The sequence below is a fragment of the Gossypium raimondii genome, chromosome 8 (assembly GCF_025698545.1).
Source record: "Gossypium raimondii isolate GPD5lz chromosome 8, ASM2569854v1, whole genome shotgun sequence".
NCBI classification, from domain to species: Eukaryota; Viridiplantae; Streptophyta; class Magnoliopsida; order Malvales; family Malvaceae; genus Gossypium; species Gossypium raimondii.
The window spans coordinates 30,009,698-30,015,697 of NC_068572.1; positions in this window are offsets into that span (position 1 = coordinate 30,009,698).

The window sequence follows — 6,000 nt, forward strand, 5'->3', positions numbered from 1 at the left end:
AAATCTAGCACTTTAGTCTTCAACCTTTTTCTTTCCCCTGTCTAACTCCAAATTTCGTTCTTCTTGACCTATAATAGCAAATTTATCTTATTTAATACTCACATTTATCAAAATAATCCTTGACTCGAACTTTGGATAAATTACGATTTTGCCCCTAAACTTTTGCATAATTACACTTTTGCCCCAAAGCTCGAAAATTAAACTTCATCCCTTATTCTTATGCTTTATGAGATGGTGAACATTTTTCCATTCTATGGCAACATCAAATTCCCACTCTAACACTTACTTATGAACATTAGGTATTTTTATCAATTGTGTCGTTTTACTCGTTTTCACTTAAAATCGCTTAGCAAAAGTTGTTTAACATAATTCCAAGCTTCATATACTACCATAAAAAATCAAAATAAACACATTTCACCTATGGGTATTTTTTCAAATATGAACCCTAGGTTAAATTATTGCTAGAATAAGCTAAATCAAGTTACCAGAACTCGAAAAACATAAAGAACATTAAAAACGGGGCTTGGGATCACTTACTATGGAGCTTGGAAGCTTGAAAACCCTAACTCTGGCTTCCCCCCTTGCTAATTTCTTCCAAATGAAGAAGATGAGCACAATTTGTCAGCTTTTTCCCTTTTAATTCATTTTAATTACCAAATTACCAAAATGCCCCTAACTTAAAAATTTCCTATTTCAGTTATCTCATGTCTATTTTTGTCCATAACTTAACCAATGGTCTAATTACCATATAAAGACCTCCAATTTAAAATTTCATAACAATTGGACACCTCTAACATGTAGAACTCAACTTTTGCACTTTTTACAATTTAGTCCTTTTGACTAAATTGAGTGCCCAAGCGTCGAAATTTTTGAACGAAATTTTAAAGAAATCATTTCGTGAAATTGTAGGCCATAAAAATATATTAAAAATATATTTTTCCTCATCGGATTTGTGGTCCCGAAACCACTGTTCCAACTAGGCCCAAAATTAAGATGTTATATTTCTCCCCCCTTTTAAGGATTTTCGTCCCCAAAAATCTGACCTGTGAAGAAATTTGGGTACTGTTTTCTCATAGCCTCTTTGGGCTCCCATGTAGCCTCATCAACCCCATGCCTATTCCATAACACTTTCAGAAGTGCAACACTCTTGTTCCTTAGTTGCTTGATCTCTCTATCTAGAATTTTAACCGGTTCTTCAACATAAGTAGTGTCTGGTTGAATCTCAACCTCTGTCGGTGAGATCACATGTGACGGATCGGAACAGTAATGACGTAACATAGACACATGGAATACATTATGAATCTTCTCTAACTCAATTGGTAAAGCTAATCGATATGCTAAGGGCCGAATTCTTTCAATCATCTCGAACGGTCAAATGAAACGTGGACTTAGTTTGCCTTTCTTGCCAAATCTGAAAATTTTCTTCCACGGAGATACATTCAAAAACACTTTGTCACCAACTTGATACTCGATCTCTTTTCTTTTTAAATCTGCATAAGACTTCTACCTGTCTGAAGCTGCTTTTAAACCATCTCTAATAACTTTTACTTTCTCTTCCGTTTCTTTGACTAAATCAACCCTGTAAACCTGATTTTCCTTAAGCTCTATCCAATACAAATGCGTACAAACTTACGTCCATACAAAGCTTCATAATGAGCCATCCTCAAACTCGATTGATAACTATTACTATAGGCAAACTCTACCAACGGCAAATATTTCTCCCAACTGCCTTGAAATTCTAAAACACAACATCTGAGCATATCTTCAAGTAGCTGAATAACTCTCTTTGACTGACCATCGGTCTGAGGATGGAAAGTTGTATTGAAGTTCAACTTTGTACCCAAAGCTTCCTGCAATTTCCTCCAAAATCACGAAGTAAATCTCGGATCTCTGTCTGAGATAATCGATAACGATACCCCATGTAGTCTGACTATCTCTGAAACATACAATTCAGCTAACTTGTTAAGTGAATAATCCATACGAACCGGAATAAAGTGAGCTGACTTCGTTAACTTATCAATCACAACCCATACTACATCTTTCTTTTTCGGTGTCAACGGCAGCCCTGCTACAAAATCCATGGTAACTCGGTCCCATTTCCACTAAGGAACTAACACAGGCTGCAATAAACCTGAAGGTACCTAATGTTTGGCCTTTATCTGTTGACAGATCAAGCATCTAGAAACAAATTCTGAAATATCTCTTTTCATTCCTGCCCACCAGTATATTTTCTTCACATCATTATACATCTTTGTACTACCTAGGTGAATAGACAAAGAACTGCTATGTGCTTCCCGTAAGATCTTTCGAATAAGCTCATCATTATTCAGTGCACATATCTGAGTTTTGAACATCAAACAACCATCAGAACGAATCTGAAAATTAGACTCTACACCTGACTCGCACTGAGCTCTTTTAGCTTGCAACTCATTATCATCTTTCTGAGCTTTACAGATTTCTTCAAGAAACATCAGTTTAGCTCTTAGCTCAGCTAAAATAGAACCATCATCTGATAAAGCCAAACTAGTATTCAAAGCGCTCAATGTAAATAAAGACTTTCTACTCAAGGCATCAACAACAACATTTGCCTTACCCGGGTGATAATCGATCACTAGCTCATAATCTTTAATCAATTCTAGCCATCTTCTTTGCTTCAAATTCAAATCTTTCTGAGTCATCAAGTATTTCAAACTTTTATGGTCAGTGAATATTTGACACTTCTCACCGTACAAGTAATGTCTCCAGATCTTTAACGCAAATACAATGGCAGCTAGCTCTAAATCGTGTGGCGGGTAATTTTTCTCATGTGGCTTTAACTTTCTGGAAGCATATGCTATTACTTTATCTTTCTGCATAAGTACATAACCCAATCCATTCAAGGATGCATCATTGTAATTCACAAATTCTTTATCTGGTTCTGGCTGTACTAAAACAGGAGCTTCAGTCAGCAATGCCTTTAACTTGTCAAAATCTGCTGACATTTTGCAGTCCATTCAAACTTAACATCTTTTTGTAACTACCTTGTCAACAGGGTAGCTATCATGGAAAATCCTTTTACAAATCGTCTGTAATAACCAGCTAATCCAAGAAAGCTTCTAACCTCTGATACATTTCTAGGAGGCTTCTAATTAACAATTGCTGAAATTTTACTCGGATCAACTTTAATACCATCATCTGAGACAATGTGTCCAAGGAATCCAACTTTCCGAAGCCAAAACTCACTTTTACTAAACTTGGCATAAAGCGTATTATCTTTCAAAATCTGTAAAACTGTTCTCAAATGTTCAGCATGTTCGGCATGTTCGGTATCATTAGGAGAATAAATCAGAATATCATCAATAAACAGAACTACAAACTTGTCCAAGTACAGTCGAAAGATTCGGTTCATTAAATCCATGAATATGGCAGGAGCATTAGTCAAACCAAATGGCATCACAAGAAACTCATAGTGACCATACCTAGCCCAAAAAGCAGTCTTCGGAACATCTGACTCTTTAACCCGTAACTGATAATAACCAGATCTCAAATCTATCTTGGAGAACACAGTGGATCCCTTCAATTGGTCAAACAGATCAACAATTCTAGGCAGTGGATATTTATTCTTTTTTGCGACTTTATGAAGCTGTCGATAATCTATACACAACCTCATTGAACAATCTTTCTTTTTCACAAAAAGCATTGGTGCACCCCACGGAGAACAGCTAGGCCTTACAAAACCTTTATCAGTTAATTCCTACAACTGAGCTTTCAATTCTTTCAATTCCAACGGGGCCATTCTATAAGGAGCAATAGAAATAGGAGTGGTACCTAGAATTAACTCAATACAAAACTCAACTTCTCTAATAGGAGGCAAACCTGGCAATTCTTTCAGAAACACATCGGAAAACTCACAAACTACTAGCACTGATTCAATTTTCAACTCTGGATCTTTAGTATTCAATACAAAAGCAAGATAAGCTTCATACCCTTTTGTCAAACATTTCTGAGCAGACATAACAGAAATCACGGTAAGAGAACTATCTGACTCTTCTGAATTAACTCGAATAATATCACCATTTTTGCATTTCAACTCAATGTATTTCTTTCCACAATTCACTATCACATCATGGATAGTCAACCAATCCATATCAAGAATCACATCAAACTCATCAAATGGCAATAGCATGAGATTAGCTGGAAAACAGTGACCTCTAATCATCAAAGGGCAATTTTTACATACTTTGTCTACTAACACATATTGGCCTAATGGATTTGATACTTTAATCACAAATTCGGTAGATTCTATGGGCATGTTCATACTAGGAATCAATCTCAGACAAACATAGGAATAGGTCGAACCCGGATCAATCAAAGCAATAACACTAGTATCATAGAGAGAAAATGTAGCTGTAATTACATTGGGGGAGGATGCCTCTTTGCGAGCGAGAATAGCATAAGTCCTTGCGGATGTTCTAACATCCGATCTAGCTGCTGAGTCTCTAGACATACCCTTGTTACTTGCTCCAACTCCCAGATTCCTCTGTGGTTTGCCTCTAATGGGAGCATTTCCCGATCTTGCACTCGATATTACTTCTCTTCTACCTGTTTCGGGACAATCCTGAATAAAATGATCTAGTGCACCACATCTGAAACAGACATTTTCATTTGCTTGGCACTCACCAAGATGACGTCTACCACACTGAGCACACTCAGGTCTAGATGGTCGAGCACTACCCACACTTGCAACTATAGTAGTCTGAGCTCTTGAACCCACAAATCCTCTACCTCTGTTTCGGCTAGGATACCCTACTGAAAAATTTGATCTAATAGAGAACTCTCTAAGCCTCTTGGATGTAGACTGAAATGATCTGCTCATCTGCCTTTTCTTCGTGTCTTAAACTTCAATTTTAGCTTTGCCCTTTTCTTTTTCTTTTAACAACTTCTCTGCCTTACAGGATCTCTCAACTAGAACAACAAACTCTTTATCTCTAGAACACCAACTGACAGTTGGATATCATCATTGAGCCCATCTTCAAATCTTTTGCACATAATAGCTTCTGTACATACACACTCTCGAGCATACTTGCTGAGTCTGACAAATTCACGTTCATACTCAATAACAGTCATCTTACCCTGCTTTAACTCAAGGAATTCTTTTCTTTTCTGGTCAATAAATCTCTGACTGATATACTTTTTATGGAACTCCTCTTGAAAGAAATCCCAAGTAACTCTCTCACTTGGTACAACTGATACAAGAGTCTTCCACCAATGATAGGCCAAATCTCTGAGAAGCGAAACAACACACTTGATGAATTCTTCAGGTGTACAAGATAACTAATCAAAGACTCTAATAGTATTCTCGAGCCAAAATTCTGCTCTCTCTGCATCATCATCTTTAGTAGCCCGAAACTCTTCAGCCCATTGTTTTGTGATCTTATCAATTAGTGGCCCTTTCTCTTATAACTGTACCTGTACCTGTAACTGGGGGAGCTACATGGGGGATCTGAAAATCATGAGGGGGTGGAGGTCTAACAGTAGGATTCGTACGAATGAACTTGGCAAACCATTCCTTCATAGCTTGGAAGAAGGCTTCTCGAGCCCCTCCCCCTTGACTACCTATAACAGGCCTTTCACTAACACCCTGTGGCACCGTCCCTTCTGCAGGAGCGGGCGCATTACTCTCTACATCATCTGTACCAGCTCGTTCAGGATCCATAGCTACAAAAGAAAACATTTTAAAATCGTCAGGAATCGTCACACTATCAAAATACAAGTATGACATGTATAGCTAGACTTTTATTCATACTGAATATTTTGAGAATCGGCTAAACCTTGGCTCTGATACCAATAAATGTAACACCCCTTACCCGAGACCATTTCCAGAGTTGAGCACGAGGCGTTATCTGATTTAAATTACCAGTTTAGAGCATATAAATTTGCTTTTAAAATTTATTTCGCTGTTCACCACAATGTCGTGCACCTGCGCAGTAGTCACTAATTTAATTATAACTCGAGTTACGA